This window comes from Leuciscus leuciscus, assembly GCF_965113295.1.
Source record: "Leuciscus leuciscus genome assembly, chromosome: 10".
In the NCBI taxonomy this organism is placed as follows: Eukaryota; Metazoa; Chordata; class Actinopteri; order Cypriniformes; family Leuciscidae; genus Leuciscus; species Leuciscus leuciscus.
Genome location: NC_138734.1, coordinates 40,606,604 through 40,626,367, shown reverse-complemented (window position 1 = coordinate 40,626,367; position 19,764 = coordinate 40,606,604). Strand labels below are relative to the sequence as shown.

Here is a 19,764-nt window from a genome sequence, read left to right as displayed (position 1 = left end):
GTAGTCAATGGCGAGAGACAACAAATATTTTGATCTCGTTTGAATTGTGCCCTGAATTACACATATGATGTTTGTCAATTTAAAAGATACATTTTAAAGTCAAGAAAGTCGCAGTTTGATGTAAAACTGTTGAGGTATAAGACTGTGAAAATACGCAATTACAAAGACTACAAACCCAAAAGGCGCACATGTGACGTCATACCTTTTCTCTCAATGAATGAAGCTAACTTTACTGAAGCTAACGTCTGTCATTTTTTCTATAGTCTTACGTTATAATGGTAACGTTACGCCGTCATGCCTGAGTGTTTTGTACCAGACTGCACACATACGTACATAGTGCGAGACGAGAGATGTAGTTCATTGAGCGATTTTCACATAAAACTAAATGTTACTCTTCTGTTTTATGACAAACTGCGACTTTCTTGACTTTCATAATTATCTTTTAAATTGACAAACATCATATGTGTAATTCAGGGCACAGTTCAGACGGAATAAAAAGATAAGTTGTCTCTCGCCATTGACTACCATACATATTTTTTTCCGAAATAAGGTCCCATGAGCCGGAAGCGGAGGGGCGGGACTTAGGCTCTCTATTGTGCAGGTGCACGTGATGCAACGCTCAGAGCCGACAGACTCGTGTGTCAGACTCATTTCAGTGCAAAATAATTACTGCAAATAGCTTACTAATTTTTTATGTTGATTTATTATTCATTTAGGCGGACAACAAGGCACAGAGCGCAGCTAATTAATTTAACGTGTTTTTTTCCTAACGTCATTTTTAGTCGAAAATTTCAGGACTTCAGTCGACCAAGATTATCTTTGGTTGAGTACTGAACAGTTTTGATCATGTGCAAGATAAGTGTGTATTAGTAGGGTTATCACGGTACCATTTCCACGGTACCATAATACCAGATCTGTCTGTGATTGGCTGCAATGTTCAATGCTTATAAAAACACGCTGTAATAGAAAGCTTTGACGCTCAATCAAACCCGAACGAGAGTGTTTGAACAGAGCGTCTAGTATCCGCGGACACCGAATATACGCGGTGTTTGGTGCCACTGGCACTGGTATATGCTGTTTAAAGTCATTTTTTTAAGCTTCGCCTCGTTAATATTTAACGTTTTAATTATAAACGAGTCGTTGTTGATTATAGGCTCTTGTTTAGGCAGAGACTGAGAGAAAACAAAAGAGAAGGGGAAGAGGAACCGTTTCAGCTGCCTAGTAAAAACCACAACACCTGGGATCAAGGAAGTGAGCGAGCATGTGTGGGTTTGTGTGTGGTTCCCTTACGCCGTGATGTTTCTGACCCCAGCCGCCTTATAAAGGGCCCTTTGATGCAGAGGCAGGCCTGCTTTAGCATGGCACAGCTTTAGGTGTGTGTGTGTGTGTGAGAGAGAGAGATTAGGAGGTAGAGGGTGTACTTTAACCCATTTAGTACTGGGCGCTTGCCAGATTTAGCTTAGTCGACTAATCCTCTTCCGCCTGCCCTTTTCTTACCAACAAGTGTCTCTACTTGTGTCTTTGTGTGCATGTGTTTGTGTACTTGTGTTTGTGTGAGCTTCTGTGAAAGCAAAAGAGGGGATGATCGAGAATTGCGAACTGTGTTCACCTCTATTGATTGTTTCCTGGCTGTAAAACATGTTGACTGTTTCCCTGATGGGATTGGAAACAGACCTGTAAGTTTAACCGCCCTCGTTCTGTAACGTCCCCTATATTCTCTCTTTCCCGCATCACTCACTCATGGCGGGAGTTTTGGAGTTACTGCGGGGACTTCCATGATATTCTTAGTCACAGTAATAAAGTGCTTGTGAGGGCTTGGTTATGTATATATAAAAAGGCTCATTTATCAACACAAAACAGCTGTAGTTCTGCAACTGCTGGTCTCTTCTGATTTTAATAATCTTATAATTAACAATTATTACCTAAATATAAAAAAGGGGCAAATGAGGATGTTAACAGATATGATCAAATTGACCAATGTGGTATTGATTATATAGTGGATCTCTATCCATATTGTTTTGTTCAACATGTTCAGATTAAAAAAAAAATCTGAATGTCCAATAGTTGTATTTTTGCACATATTAAAAACTGTAATTTTGCACAATTCAATTATCACTTGGTAATGTGAATAATAATAATAATAATAATAATACACTGCCGGTCAAAAGTTTTAGGGTCAGTAAGATGCTAAAAAAAAAAGAGAAAAAAAAAGACAGTAAAGACATTTATAATGTTATGCAAAGATTTCTGTTTCAAACAAATGCTGTTCTATTGAACTTTCTATTCCTCGAAGAATTCAGAAAAAATTTAATTTCATTTGATAATAATAAATGTTTCTAGAGAAATGTTTCTCCTGAAAATCACAGGACAAATTACATGTTATATAGCCGATTGAGCTGAATATAATGTATTATTTAATATTTATCATTTTAATTTTAATTGTAACAGTATTACACAATATCACAATTGACCGTTCGCAAAGACCCGCCCCCTTTAGTTACTGTTGCTATGTCCGACAAGCCACGCCGCTCTCACACCCCATACCATGTTCTCACTCAGTGAAACACACATCGCTGAGCAGAGAGGACACTGATAACGCACTGACAGACAGGACAGACTAGGTTACTTTTGATATGAAACAGTCTCAACTTCCAAATTTGGTCATTTTTTTAAAGAAATGTAAACAATAAATACCGTTTTGTGGCTCTTTAATGCTCTTTAATGTGTCGTGACAGATCGCTGTGGCGCCCTTCTCGTGAACCGACCATCTCTTCCTTCTAGTTAATTTATAGCATCAAATAAACATGAATGAGCATAAGAAGTAATGTTGTTTTAACCGCGGAAAGACGTCAGTATACTCTGTTTTTCAAGTTTATCTACGAACTCTCCTGGCTGCTTTGTCGGACGCGGATGGCGGATTATGATTGGTCAGATCGCCTGTCAATCAATTGTATTTTTGATCAGCCATTGTGAGCATAAAAGTTTTTATTTATTTTTTTTAACTTTTGAACGGTAGTTTTAATACACATTTTGTCATAATGTTTGCACACCTGCATTACAGCGCATTTCCATTTAATGTAGCTCACTTTGCATTAAATCACCCTGCAAGAAAGTCCATATTTTATGCTAGCATAATGCTACCATTCTTCATAGTACGTGCTCTACTTTAGCCGTGATTAAGAGAGCTAATGTAGTGCTGTGTTTTTTTAATCTCATTCCATCTGAACTGTAATGGCAGCGCTGCATTTGAAGTGGTCTGGCATGTTTGTGTGTGCATATGCTTCAGTCTTGCTTGGCTCGCTGAAGGCTGGGTACGTTCTGTCTGAGCCGAGGCTCTGTCACGTTGCTTTACAGCTCAGCACTATAGAAACCGGGTCAAACAAGCTCTCTCTCTCTCACCCTCCTCATCCTTCATCTCGCTCCTCCACCACCAGGGCAAAATGTCTGTGAATAATCTGCAGAGATTTATAATTAACCACAGATTCATTTAGCATAGAAATCAAATGGAAAATCAGCTTCGTTTGCCTCCATTTTTCTTCCTATTACATGAAGAAATGAAACGAGGAATCGTTCACCCAGAGATGATCATTATCCTCATCCTTATGATATCGCCCAAACATTTTGAAGAGACGTTTTGCTTGTCCCCCCCCCCCCCCCCCGATGCAATTGCGATGAACAAGGAACTGAAGCTCAGAAGCTTCAGAAAGGACGCACGGTTTTCCAAGAATATTGTACATTTTGGTCTCTTTCGCACTCAAAGCTTCATGACTTTAGAAGACTAATTTTGTAATATTTTAAACTTAAATGCTTCAGTCCTCATTCATTGTAACTGCATGGAAAAGAACAACCAGAAAAATATTCAAAATGTCTCCTTTTGTGATCCACAGAAGAATAAGAGTACAGGTGAAACTCGAAAAAATTAGAATATTGTGCAAAAGTTAATTTATTTCAGTAATTCAACTTAAAAGGTGAAACTAATATATTATATAGACTCATTACATGCAAAGTGAGATATTTCAAGCCTTTATTTGTTATAATTTTGATGATTATGGCTTACAGCTTATGAAAACCCCATATTCAAAATCTCAGAAATTTTGAAAATTTTCATATTGCTGTAAAGCCATAATCATCAAAATTATAACATAATTTTTCTAATTACATAATAAGAATTTTTTTTGGCTGATCTATCCCTTTAAGCTGAACTGTAAATGCATTGTAAATGTTAAATTTCCCATGGCTCTCCCTCACATTTGTGTCTAGTTATGGTTGACGCTTAGTTTGTTGTGGCTACTTGTGATATCACTATTGTGCGCATGAGAGAGTTGTCAGATCTGTAACAATCAATAGAGCGGCCCTGTCAAACAATGAACACAGTGATTGAGCTTCACATGCCTGTAATAACCATATCTAACATTATCTCAGGCGTTTAGAAACAGCGCTGTCAAAGGCAAAGACTCTGTACATATTTAACAAGTTATTTTACTATTATTTATATACTGTTTTCAATATTTTGAATTAGTTTTGGATATCAATCTGCATATGTGCGGGACATCGGTCATGCTCATCTTTGCTTGCTCCTTGGAAGGTATCCTGAGTAAAACGGCTCAATATTTAACGTAGCACGTACAACAGACCTGACGTGATGCGATCTGTTTGACAGAATACGTAAGTTTGTTGTAAGACTCTTGGCCCCCTCGAGCTTGTGCCGAGGACCCCACCCTGTTCCCGTCTGTGCCCATGTGTCTATAGGTGCACACAGCAGCTGGCGAGGGCCTGGACCGCTCGCGAAGGGCAGAGCCCACAGACCGGTTGCCATCTGGGCTCATTGCTCCACATGAGCCACTGTCGTCCAAGCCTCAAAGAGAGCCACAAGAAACCTGGTCCCGAGGTCACCAGAGGACAGGAGATGACGGAGCTGAACTCCACAGACAGGATGTCAACCTGAAGCTCAATAATGCACCCTAGATTAACACAACAAAGCACTACCGTAAAAGCTCTTACCTTCTCACATTTAGGCCGGAAATGCTGCAAACAGCACAGTGGTGAAGGGCCGGGGGTCTGCGTTCACATTTCAGTGTTTCTGTGGCGTTAAGAGCTCAGATGCAGACGCTCAGCCGGGATTCTGCCGGTTTGCATTCATTGTTTGTTTTTGTGAGTGTCTGGCTTCAAAACATAAATGCATCCAAGAATTTGGAGCATGTGTGGACAGGTGAGGGACTGAGAAAGTTGTTTTTTGTTGTTGTTTTTTTGTTGTTGACATTTTGTGACCATGAACTGCTTTCATTCACACTGGATTATGTCTTGTGTTTTTGAAGCATTGCTCTTTATAGCCAATCACAGATGTAGCTGCCAATTATATACAATATAATAACCCAACTGGGGCTGCACGATATTGAAGAAAAATGCGATATGCGATAACTCATTAAAGAATGCGATATGCGATACGATAATGATTAAAGTGTGTAAAATAAACTTAAATTATCTTTAAAATATCTTTAAAATTATATAACGTACATGTGTTTCACATTCTTTTTGTGACAAGAAAACATCCCTACAACTTCTGAAAGTGAACATCAGTGTTTTACTGAAGCATAAGAAGTGTTATTTTAACATCAGTGTAAACCCCGGGGTTTAGGGGTTCAGGTTATCCTACATTAGGGTTATTTAACAACAGAAACTAAACAATCAATTGTAAAAATGAAACACTGCTTAGTTTTCACTGAATGAATTAAATATATACTGATTCTTATTAAAGCTACAACAGTTATTCAGCCAAGAGTGAGTGATATTCTCTTAGTCTTTTGTTCATGATTCCAGTTATTGCAAGCCGTTGGATATGCATATCACGATATATACATTTGCAATATTTTGATAATTTTGATATATTGTGCAGCCCTAGTACTCCCAACTATATAATTGCGAAAGAATGCAAAAGAATTTAAATTTTTTTTTTTTTTTTTCATCACCATGTCCCTTTAGGGGCTCCGTAGAATGCGTCATTTCCTTTCCGAACATGGTTTTCAGCTTCAAGCACATCCCTAATCATTACTTTGAAATAATTGCTTGTAAATTACACAAATAATTACAAAGAAATGGCTAGTGACACTTTGAATTAAACATGATATTCTGAAGTAGAAAGATTGAAAAAGTATTTTCTTGTAAAACGTACTCCAATAATCTTTGTTTTATTTGAAACTTCAAAGAAACTTTTATGTGTGTATGCTGATTTGATGCTCACATTCATTCTTTTTTTTTTTTTTTTTTTTTTTAAAGTATTTTTAAACCTTAAATCTTCTGGAAATAGTATATAGTATTCTGTTTTCAACACACATGCTTGGATTCATGCACACTATTTTGGACAGATTGTTTGTAAATTTCTATGTATCAGTGTAGATGTCATTTTTAATGACTGTGAGGGACGCTTGAATGATGTTCATTCAGCTATTTGAATAAAAGTACATTTGTGGATTGTGGAAAAGCTTTTTTTGGTCAGCTCAGATTAGATGATTGACATCCAGGTGCACAACAGTATCACATGAACACACACACACACACACACACACACACACACACACACACACACACACACACACACACACACACACACACACACACACACACACACACACACACACAGACACAGACACAGACACAGACACACAGACACACAGACAGACACAGAGCATCTAATGCTCCGATGGCTTTATGCTTTCTCTGAATAAAAACTTGCTTACGGTACTTTCAAAATGACAGGTTGGAAATTATTGGTATATTTGGTGAACTGTAGCGTTGGCTGGCTTGCCGGGGCAGCAGACAGTTGGTTCTGGTTTCCAGTACCTCTCCCCTCAGCTTTAATTGTTTGCAGGAGCTGCAGTTCATTACAGTGCTAACAGCAAACCAGCAAACTGCTAACAGCTTCAGCCAAGGCCACCCAGTGGGCTTACAGCTCCCCTCTTCCCTACTCTGTCCATCTGGCTCAGGGAAGGAATAGAGATTGAGGGGGAGTTAGATTACAACATATCTCGAAGGGATGCGGAGCCCTGTAAATTCACGATGTTGAAGTTAACTGCTGACTGAGTCTGCTCACTGATAAACGCCTCACATTTGTCCCCGTGGATGTGCACTTAATGCTGAGGAACGACTCAAATATTGGTCCTTTGTGATTTGTACAGTATGTTCATTTCATTAATGAAATTTTTTTTTTTTTACTTCATGACTTAAACACTAACTGACTATATCAACACGCAATATTGTTGACGTAAAAAGATGACACAAATTTAGTTGAAACAAAATAAAAACAACAAAATTCTATTTTTTTTTTTCAACAAATCTCAACCATATTGTTGTGATTTTGGTTGCAGAATAAATGCACTTGCCGTGTGACAATATAAAGTATTTTTTGCCGTCGTTTTAATAGGAATTATTGTAATTACTGTTTGCAATTTTGCTGTTTTAGCTTTTGAGAAGCTTTTCAGTTCGACCAGTTTTCATAATTTTGGAGCGTTCATTTATATGATAATATTATAAATCACTCAAAAAAATAAGCTGTTGAATGAACTTGATTAAATTAAGGAAAACTTTTCCACGAAAATGAATTACATTTTTCCAACAAAATCGAATTTGTTTGAAATGATTTGTTGTAATCTTGTTGTATGAACTTAAATTAATTTAGTCATTCCTGCTAGATAAAGTTTTGTCAGGTTGACGACATTTAATTTTTGCCCTGCCTAAAATCACCTACATTATAATTTTAGCTAGTTATTTCCAATCATAGAAGCTACTAGTGTTCAATTTGATTAAAACCACTTTTTACAGAGTAATATTGAATATTACATAATATGCAGGTCTGCGAAAGAGGTTAAATTCATGTTTAGTGTAAACTGAGTCCCGACAGCCCTAAACTAAACAGTCGCCACTCTTCTGCATAATGGTAACCACAAAATTCTAAAACATTACAGAAAGTTTTCTAACATAACTGAATATTAAACACTAACATTAACTAACAACATCTTTCCATTTACAAAAAAACACATAAAATAACACTTTAATCCCTAAATTTACCCTCCTAATGCAGTCCCTTGCAAAGCATGCTGGGAACTACAGATCCACTGCCCAGTTAGTTGTCAACAAAAATGTAGTTTTCACACAAATTAAGTAAACTTCAGTTTTAAATATATTAGGTTGATTGAACACAATTAAATTAAGTTGTGACAAAATATTAAACAATCGTGTTACTTTAGCTTATTTTAATTCGTTAAATTTAACGAGGCAAAAATTCATTTTTGTGTGTACATTAGTAAATGAGTAAAATAAACCATTGATGCGAGTTGAAATAGTCTTTTTGATTTGTGCTTATTGGTGAAAGTGCATTAATTCTGATGAAATGTAAAAAATAAATCTCAAATGACAACAATCCTGATCAGTAATCAACATAACAATTTTGAATTTAAAGGGGTGGTATAATGGTCTTTTCACAAGATGTAAAATAAGTCTTTGATGTCCCCAGAGTGTGTATGTGAAGTTTTAGCTCAAAATACTCCACAGATATTTTTATATAGCATGTTAAAATTGAACATTTTTGAGGGTGAGCAAAAACGCACCGTTTTGTGTCTGTTCCTTTATATGCAAATGAGCTGCTGCTCCCAGCATAGAGGGCGGAGCTTCAACAGCTTGCACTCACACAGACATGCACTGAAAATTTAAAAAACCTTGAGCCTTTTATGTTCAAACCGGATTCAGATAACGATGGAGAGACTCAAGAAGAAGTGACAACTTGTAGAATGCAACAGGACATTTCTGAATGGTTAGTTGATGAATTTATGTAACTTATGTGTAGTTATCTTCTAGTCATTGATTAGCATATTCTGTCTCGATAATCTATAAATCGTGTTCAGGGGGCGGGGTTTATGTAAATTCTAGGGTTGGTGATGTCACTAACCCGGGAGGAATGTTGTGTAGTTCCAACCAGCTGTTTGTTGTAGTCCTTAAAAAGTGATTTCTTTAAAAGCAAATATCTCCCTTTGCTTTGAACTTTGAGCATTGTAACTTTGCAGATGTTGTTTATGCTCAAACAGCAACATTACACACTAACTAAAGTTAAAAAAGTGAAATCATAATCAACCACCCCTTTAAACTGAATTTTGTTCTTTGGTCTCCTGTACACAGACATGTTGAGACTTGCACGGGTTTGTGGGTGGGGTGTAACATTTTGCTCGACATCATCTCAGACCACATCATTCACTTACCAGATAAAATGTCTTTTTTTTTTTAAGAATGTGTGTTTAGGCTGGGGAAATACGTCCATGCTGGTATTATATTGTGAGTGCAAACGTTACGCATCCTGGCACACAGGCGTGAGGAATGTGGCGTGCAGGAGAGTGGGGATACACTCAGGAGTCGTGGGAGGGTTGGGATTACAACACAAACACACAGGCCGGGAGGAGCCCGCGCATGAATAATTCAGCCACTGTCGGTGATTATAGCGGCTCGTTCAGCTGTGTTACCGCTCACCCCGCATCAATACTGCAACACCTATGCTTATTACACCATATGAAAACCACACTAGATGCTTGTTATACATTATAAAAGGAAGAAATGCTTGGGGGTCGTGTGTCAGTTTTTCTTCCTGTAAGCGTGTTGACTTTGGTAAGATTTTGGGGCAAGTGAGACTCCATGATAAAATTACTAAAAGAGGAGTTATATTGGGTTGGTTTTGTGCCTGTGTGTGTTTAGCAGAAATTGAAGATTAAGCGTTCATTAAAAATTGGGAGATTTGAACCGGGCGAACTATTCTAGTGTTAGCTATTCATAAAAATAGATTTTAATATATTTGTTATAAATTCTTGATCCTTTTTAGTAGTAGCCTACAAAATACAGACACTTACATGTTATATATTTTAAAATAAAATTTATTTCTCTGATGCAAAGCTGGATTTTCAGCATAATTAGCATAATCTTCAGTGTCACATGATCCTTCAGAAATCATCTTAATATGCTGATAATACAAAAAACACACAGTTGTGCTGCTTAATATTTGTTTTTATAAATGTACTACTTTTTTCAGTATTCTTTCATTGACTAGGGCACTAGACAATTCAAAAGAACAGCATTTATTTGACGTTGAAATATTTTGTAACATGTCTATTTAATGTGTCCTTGCTGAATAAAAGTATTTGTTTCTTGAAATAAAAACCCAACTGACCCCAAACTTTTGAACAGAACTGTATGTAAAACACATTAGGCTGTAGTTTTGTCACATTGATGTCCTCATGTCACATGTTACATGACCTCATCACATTGGCTTGGTTATCATCTTAGAGATAATGAAACCATTTTCATGTAAAAAAAATGGCTTAACTATTGGCAGTCTGGTCAAATAATGAGTCAAGGATGACATTGAAAACCATGACTCATAAAACTTCCGGTTCATTTGTCTCACTGGAAATCTTGGAAAATATGGGTCATGTGGGTATTTCGGTTTGAAACTTTGCACGCTGTAGTGTGACGAGTAGGATGATATTCTGAACAGAGCCACACATTGTAGTCTCTTACGCTGTGCTTCAGATGTTCAGATCGCAAGCGTCCTCGTCAAACAGAATTTGGGAAAAATGAAGAAAATAAACTTTCTGAACTTGTAAATTTTTTTTGAGTGAGTGCGTTCCACAAAAATATTCTCGAACACATTCTTACTTATTTTCTTCTCCCTTATTTATTGTCTTTCTCCTCACTCGTGGTGTTTTGAGTCTTAAAAAGCCACAAACTCTCACTATGAGAGAGCGACTGATTTCATTTGTTTGTGTAAGTGGAGAGATTCTTATATCATTTAAAGAGATTGTTGACCAAAAATGAAAATTATGTCATTAATTACTCACACTCTTGTTGTTACAAACCTGTAAGACTTTCGTTCATCTTCAGAACACAAATGAAGATCTTTTTCAGGGCCTGAATTTCATTCTGGAAAATGTGGAGGAAATCCCCCCTTAGGTGATTGTTATGGGGGGATTTTTTATTGGAGTTTAGACTTTTTTTTTTATTACATTTATCTCGCCTAAATGTATACTCACTCATTGCATTTTTACAATGGGGTATTTTTGTTCTTAAGAATTTACACAACACAAGGAAGTTTGATTTCAATCTTTGAATTAAATTGAAAAAAGTAGCACAAATAAATACAATAGAATAGAGATCCCAATAAAGATAAGTTTTTGCTTAGGTTTAAAACTAGTATTCAGAAATACTACAGAGACTGAATAAAGTAATCAAATGAAAAATAACACTTGGGTAGTATTTTATAGGGATGTCCCGATCCGATCATGTGATCGGAAATCGGGCCCGATCACGTGTTTTCAGACTCGATCGGAATCGGACGTTACCTCCCGATCAGGACTCGGATATATATATATATATTCTCATTATGTTTTAACACATCTATAGTTATGCGGTGGCACAGAGTTACGCCGGTTTCACACTGCACGCGAGCAGAGCGTAAGCAGCGCAGGAGCAGTGCGTATGGTAGCAGGAGCAGGACACGCGCGTTTTGCTTTCACACTGGCAGCGTTTGTCACGCGCGGCTGAACCGCGGGTTGTGTACAGACAGAGTACTCTATAATGGATAAGTTGGCATTGCTTTATTTCGTTTTCAAATACAATTAAGAGAAAAGACTTGTCAAGAAGCTTATTTTATTAATAATTTCATTTATATAACTTTTGGTTCATCTTTGTTTTTATTGTTCTGGCAACAAGTTTGTTTTTGGACATTTGTTTTCTTTTTAAATTGCTGTTGGTCATTTGATTGACTGTTTAAAACACAATAGATATCATCAATGCACTTTTTGGATAAAACTGCGGTGTATTTTGGCCATGATCAATGCATTGATTGTCACTTTAATGCAGCGTAAGCGGCGCAGCAAAAATAGACTCGGCGCCGAAACGATCGCGGCACTGCTGCTTCTGCTCCTGCTACGCACTGCCGCGCCGCCTCTGCATACGGTGTGAATGCTCTAATCTGTTAACATGGGCGTTGAAAAATCCCATGTTAAAATACTCTGCTAACGCGTGCAGTGTGAAACCGGCGTAAGAGTTAGGAGTGCAGTTCCTAAAAGCACATTACTGGCTTTGCAAACACTGTGGCACTTTTATATTTTATTTGTTTACATGCCTGCCGGGTATTTTAAGTTGAGATGCTATTTGTTTGTTTTTTTATATTTACTGTTGCACTAAAGTCCAAAAGTGAAGAATTTATGTTATTTATTACTTGATTGTTCAAGCTACCTCACAGAAGTGCTCTGTTTGTTAACGGAGTTGTTGAATGTTAAAATAAGGTGAATTAAATAAAAAATAAGGAACATCCTGGATCTGTTTTTTCGCTCTTCTTTATTCTTTTTTTATGTATTATAGAAGTATCGGATCGGGACTCGGTATCGGTAGATACTCAAAATCAAATGACTCGGACTCGGACTCGAGGGCAAAAAAACCTGATCGGGACATCCCTAGTATTTTAGTCATGACTAAATTAAATACATAGGCTATTAATCCTGATTCCTTAAAATGGCAGCTATGGTTTGTTGTTTTGACAACCAAATGAATGAGACACATAATGCTGCTGTCACTGTAAGAGCTCGTGCATGGATCCTGTTATTATACGGTCACGTGCGATTAATGCTTATTTAAGACATAACCGACTGTGTTTAGAGGATACTCACCAAGACCGAAATTGACATAATTTTCGCATGTTTTTGACTGTTAAAGCGATAAAATCCACGAAAAATAACTTCTTACCCGCGAGCTGTGTGTGAGTCGGCTTTACTCTATGTATGTGTGCAGAGAAAAAAAAAACCCATCTCTCAGTAAGACAGCGCAAGTAGTTTAAAATCGCGTGAATGTTTAAACTGGTAAGACTTGAAAAAACACGTGCAAATGGTAAACTTTAGTTACTCATGATGCAATGCTGGCCCGATCATGCAAGTCACAATTCCGTCTATCCCGACTCCCGAAGCGCGAGAGTGTATTATCGCCGCCTGCATCGCACTTAACGATTGCCTTGTTCAACCCATTTTGAGAGACGAGAGATAGAAGACGGCACCGCTGAATCACTCACGCTGTTTGTAAAATTGTTTTAAAATGACTGATTTGATTTTATAATCTGTGTGGATTAATTTACTAATACAACCTACACGCTAAAGTGAATCAATGTTTGCGGGAATTTCCCGCATTATAAAAGGGAGTCCTGCGGGAATGATTCAAATTATGCGCAATACCCGCAATCCCGCGCCGAAATTCGAGCCCTGTTTTTGATGAAATCTGAGAGCTTTCTGTCCCTCCTTTGACAGCTACGCAACTACCACTTCGATGCTTCAAAAAGTTCATAAAGAGATCGTAAAACTAATCCATATGAATTGAGCGGTTTAGTCCACATTTTCTGAAGACTCGATCGCTTTATATGCTGAACGGATTTAATTTAGGCTTTTATTTACAACATTCATCAACTCACACACATCAGCTGTGGTAAACAGAAGCTCAATCATGTTCGTTTGACGTGTGAGAACCAATGAGGTTCGTTCTCGTGTTACGCAGCACGTTAGAGCTCGTTGCATTGCTGTTTATGGAGAGATGGAAAGATCTTCATTTGTGTTCTGAAGATGAAGGAAAGTCTTACGGGTTTGGAACGACATGAGTTAGTAATTAATGACAGAATTTGCATTTTTTTGGAGAACTATCCCTTTAATTCTGACTTCCTTCAATAGGTTTTATCTTTCTCCAGCTGTATCCTCAGAGTTCAAATAATAAATGTTTTAACCTTTCCTTCAAAAGGTTATCTTGATTCCTTATTTATTGAAGCATAAAGTTATGGACCTCATATTGTAACGAATTAGATTTATACGATTTCTTGCATTTTTTTTAAAATATTTTTTTTTTAGCAAACTGATGTAATTGCTTTCTTTTGAACTTTTGGGTTATGAACGTTGGAGACGTTGGGAAAACAATGTTAGAGCTGAATGTATGCTAGGAAACAATCACAAACAAGACACTGACTCCCCAGGGTCCCAAACAGGGAACGGAGTAAAATTCCCTCTTCTAGTTAACATGGATCACAAACTCTCTCTCTCTCTCTCTCTCTCTCTCTCTCTCTCTCTCTCTCTCTCTACCTCTCTCTCTCTACCTCTCTCTTTCTACCTCTCTCTCTCTCTCTCTCTCTCTCTCTCTCTCTCTCTCTCTCTCTCTCTCTCTCTCTCTCTCTCTCTCTCTCTCTCTCTCTCTCTCTCTCTCCTCCCAATCTCATTGTTAGTGGGTGTAACTCAGAGAAAGGCGTCGTTTCATTAGGACTAGAGTAGCTGCATTATCTCTATCACTGGCTCCATCATCCTCAGCACTGGCTTCTGCTTTATCTGGTTCTCATGACAGCTCTGAAAAGCCCTTTCCCCACAAAGAGCCACTCAGATCCTTTACACAACGAAGGGAAAAGCGATCTAGGGCATCTTCGGAGGCTGATCTGCTAGTGAAAGCACAAGAGCTCTGCAGACTCATTCAGAAATCTGCACACATGCAGTAATACATGCAAAGCCAGGCATTTGCAGATGCGTTTGCATTCTCTCGCATTTTCTACATTCACGCATGCAAGTTCTTTGTTTGAAAAAGAGGGAGAGGAGCAGACAGAAGAGAAACTGTGTCAGAGACTCTTTTGTTCGAATACAGTAACCCTCCTCCCCCTTTCTAATGCCTCATGACCCATGCTATTGTGTGTTTGGTCGGGTTGGTTAGTTAGTTTGGGGTTAGAGAGGGTTCAGTTCTGTTAGATGAGTTCGGACCACATGCTTGCTTTGGCTGATCTATCTGATATATGTGTATCAGAAGAGGTGCAAATTTTAAAGACATGCAGCATAAACCCTTTTAAAAAGTTGTTTTTGGAAAACGTGGGTGTCCAGATTCTTTTGGATACCTCTGTAGATTCATGGGAAAATAACTTTTGTGCACATGTAAATGAGTTATCGTTCAATTAACTCTCTTGCATTCCATCTGATTATACTGTGGTTATTAGATTTAAGTTATTAATCTCAGTTTATCTGAAAGCATGTCCCCTGAGAGTTAGTGTACATCTGTGTATGTTTAAGAGAGCGAGAACCATATAATGTGCAATTAAAGGGATATTTCACCGCTGGAAAGATGAATGTGTATTTAAATTGGGTCATTTATGTAGTAGAAATGTGAAATTATTTTAGAAGTTGGTGCCTTCTAGACTGAGAAAAGCCAGAAAATGTATTTTTGGCTGATGTGGATAAAAGACTACAACTCCCAGAATGCACTTGCTTCACTGCCCTACGAGGCCACTCCCAAGCCACGCCTACCGGTTACAGAGGGCAGTATCGGAAGAAATGATACAACTAGGCTACTAGTCGACTGGAAACTGAAAAGACGGCGTTTTATCGTGAGATCCCCCTATGGGCGGGTTGAAGACATGCGGAACGAGCTCCTCCTACTGGCTGGAGTCTCTCGCCTCTGGACAGAAAAGCCTCAGATGATGAAGCTAAATGACGATTTTTGCATCATCAGAGGTTTTTTTCCAGACACACAATACAGAAATCTCTCGCACGGGAAGCACGGTCACTCCAAAATACTACCGGGTTTCTACTGATACAGCTTAATGCTAATCGGTGAAGTTTCCCTTTTAGCTCCAGAAACAAACATCCCGAAGTAAATAAAAAAAAATAAAAAAAAAATCTGATTGAATGAGCCGTGTTTGAAGATATACACTTTCATTATATGGACACCTTTGTGAGTGCAAACCATTCTCACTTCTGTGCTACTTGGCATTCACAAAACAGCCTATAATTGTGTCTCACTTGGAGTAATTACAACAACAATAGAAATAGGAATAAACAATTCTTCTGCTAAGGAATGGAATCTAAATATTGTTTATAAATGACTTAAGGGTTATAAATAATTATTATTAATTATAATAATTTATCTTGTTACTTTAGTACTATTAGTAGGAGTAGCTTTAATACAAATTAAAATATGAATATAATGGAAATAAACAATTCTTCTCCCAATTAATGTTTGACCTAAATGAGAAAAAAGGCTGTTTTATGAAGAGTGTTCACTGTGTGAATGGTGGATGTTTATTAGTGTTGTTTATATTATTAATTAATAATACAATAATTGTTTTTATTATTATTAATATGAATAAACAGTTCTTCCGCAAAGTTAGTTGCCCTAAATGAGACAAATATTGTTAACATGATTTATTAATTACAATGTTTCGGCGGGCAAGGCCATGTCATCTTGTTTTACACTTAATATTGTGTTTCAGTTGTTGTTGTTGCAGTTGTTATTTTCGTAGCTGTCTGGGATGAAGTTTTAATTAAGACGCTTTAATCTATGATTGACCCAATGTTAATCCAAAGTGAGTGTCTATCCTGGGGCAGATTTAGTTTTTTTTAAAGCAAAAACTAGAGGAAGGGAAGCTTTAGCATTCGCCGATGAAGATTCACTCAGGCCTGGCCTCGTCTGTCCCCACCGGATGCTGTTCGTCCTCATCACTAGGTCTGTCAGTTCTTGTTAAGCTGTCTGCGGTGTACTACAGTTACCGGTTGTGTCTTCGGCCCCTCATGGCACAGCTCTCATCATACACATTCATTATGTGATGACACTCAATCACAGGACGGCATGAGTTGTCCCCCCAAATGGGCCTCCATGGACTCGCTGCTGTGTCTCGCCTAGCTAAATGTTAGTCACAGCTTTCCCCCTCAGGGATCAGATAAGTATCGATGTATCCGGCAGTATATCATAACATTAATTAGATCGGGTTAAACTAGGTGCATGCCTGGACATGGTTATGAAAATACATGAAGAACCTGAGATGCTTGCATGCTAATTTAATTCCCCGTCTATTAAAGTCCCTCAATGTCAGCGCTGATTCCGTCATACGTCACACCAGTGTTTCCTGCACTGCTCTTCTGATGAGTGTTGAGCTTGGACCGACTATAGTATGAATTTAATTGAATTGATGAGGTAAATAACACTAGAAATATTGCAACAGATCTTTCTAATCTACTGTGATCATTACACTATCATTACAGACAGGTGTGACTCATGTAATTGGTTTTGTATTATTTATGATTTTCTATTATTTGAAATTTAGATAAATTATTATGGGTTTTGTGCATGGGGTGGACAGCATTAAAAAACAGTATTCTTTAGTAATTATTGCATAGTTTCAAGAATTGTGTTGACAGCTCAATAATTGTAAACAAGTGAACATATCCAGCACTTCCTATGACCCTTTTTTTACACAGTAGTCATGTGTGCCAGCTTGAGTGCTGTGTGTGTGTGTGTGTGTGTGTGTGTGTGTGTGTGTGTGTGTGTGTGTGTGTATACGTGTACATTGGCTCTCTCGGGAGACGGATGTAGCTCTAGCAGCTGTGGGGATGTAATTCAGTCCTGTAGGCTGTCATCATTATCGGGACCCCTGCGGTTGTTGGCACTGTCTCAGAAGTTTGCCAACAGAGAGAATAAGAGAGTGGGGACACAGTTTTGTCTATATATAAAAAAAGAAGTAAAATAATAGAGAGAAAGGGAATAAAAAGAACTAGAGAAAGTGTGCAAGGAAATGAGTGGAGGACATGGGCTATAAGGGGCTTTTGCACCGGGTAGTTATAGGAACTTAGTTATAGGAACTAGCCACCAGGGTAGTTCCCCAAGAACTAAATGTTCCCCTTAGACCATTTTTCTGATTGCATTCACACAACCACTTGTTGTGACTTATTTTGACGGCACTGAGAACGCCATAGCCTGAGCACACAGCTCTCCCATTCTCCATCTTCATTAGTTTACGGTCGGTTTACCAGTCCTGTACTGTTACACAAAGAAAGTTAACAGTATACGAATAAGTATTAGTGTTTGCCGTGTGGTTGATGCCCAGTGTCGCTAGCTGAGCTCACTTGGTCCCCTCAAAGTCACATGGGATGTTCTCCTCAGTAAAGGTCGAAAGGTCCATCTATCACTGTTTTCCATCTTCGTAGAGTTAGTTCGTATAGTAAATGTGTAGGCTATAATGTGTGTACACAGTTTTTCTTTTAAAGGGGTGGTATAATGCCCTTTTCACAAGATGTAAAATAAGTCTTTGATGTCCCCAGAGTGTGTATGTGCAGTTTTAGCTCAAAATACTCCAGATATTTTTATATAGCATGTTAAAGTTGTGAGTTTTTGAGGGTGACAAAAACTCACAGTTTTTGTGTCTGTCCCTTTAAATGCAAATGAGCTGGTGCTCCCGGCACAGAGGGCGGAGCTTCAAGAGCTTGTGTTCAAGAGCTTGTGTCTAAAAACTTTTAGCCTTTTATGTTCAAATCGGAGTCAGAAAGATGGAAAGACTCAAGAAGAGACAACATGTAGACAACATTTCTGAATGGTTAGTTGATGAATTTATGTAGCTTATGTGTAGTTATCTTCTAGTCATTGATTAGCATATTCTGTCTTGATAATCTATAAATCGTGTTCCTGGGGGCGGGGTTTATGTACATTTTAGGGTTAGTGATGTCACTAAACTGGGAGGAATGTCGTGTAGTCCTACCAGCCATTTGTTGTAGTCCTTAAAAAGCAATTTCTTTAAAAGCAAATCTCTCCCTTTGCTTTGAACTTTGAGCGTTGTAACTTTGCAGGTGTTTATGCTCAAACAGCAACATTACACACTAAACAGAGTTAGAAAAGTGTAATCAGATTCAACCACCCCTTTAAAAAAAGGTTGGTGCTGGTGTTGGTGGTCTGCCAATCAGCGTACACTCATGTCCCTGTTCGTTTCTATTGTGTTGGGTTAGACCATACGACCCAAAGTAGGAGCTAATTTAGTTCCCCCAAAAGGCGTTCCTAGAACTAAAATCATTCCCATTTCCTGCGGTGCGAACACGCCAAAAAGCAGGTACTTCCGACTTTAGTTCTCGGAACTATGGAAAGGTTCCTCCAGTGCGAAAGCCTTTATAGAACTGAGGAGGAGATATGAGTGTTGTTCTCTGGGTGAAGAGTTGGAGGCAGACAGCTGGAGGAAATGGCCTGAATCCCTGCATTCCTGCTCTGGGTCAAACATGAGTCTGAGAGACCCTGCCAGATCCCCAGTTCCTGGAGGATCTGTTTAAACAAAAGAACTGTGTTTCTGAAAGCATGTAATATATTGATTTTTAAAACACTGCAGGGGTTGATGCAGATCATACTTGGATTATTCAAAGAATGTCAATGTGTGCGAATCAAAACCCTTAATCTCATTTGATATTGTTATAATATAGCAGCCTCACTTAAAGGGATACTCCATTTTTTGGGGAAATAGGCTCATTTTACAACTCCCCCAGAGTTAAACAGTTGAGTTTTACCGTTTTCGAATCCATTCAGCCGATCCCCGGGTCTGGCGGTACCACTTTTAGCATAGCTTAGCATAGATCATTGAATTGGACAGGACCATTAGCATCTCTCTCAAAAAAATGACCAAAGAGTTTTGATATTTTTCCTATTTAAAACTTGACTCTTCTGTAGTTATATCGTGTACTAAGACCGACGGAAAATGTAAAGTTGTGATTTTCTAGGCTGATATGGCTAGGAACTATACTCTCATTCCTGCGTAATAATCAAGAAACTTTGCTGCCGTACCATGAGTGCAGCAGGCGTAATGATATGACGCAGCGCCTGAAAATAGGTCTAATAGGTTAGACCAACTTAGTCCCGGTCACGTTGGAAGTTACAGAGCTGGGGACTACTTTCAGGCGCTGCGTCATATCATTACGC

The 19,764-nt window shown here is 38.2% G+C and overlaps 1 protein-coding gene across 3 annotated transcripts in view; it reads left to right on the top strand.

Annotated features, from left to right (window-relative positions):
* Nucleotides 1–19,764, top strand: part of sipa1l3 (signal-induced proliferation-associated 1 like 3) — a 93,619-nt gene that overhangs the window by 19,037 nt on the left and 54,818 nt on the right. The gene's annotated exons all lie outside the window — the stretch shown is intronic.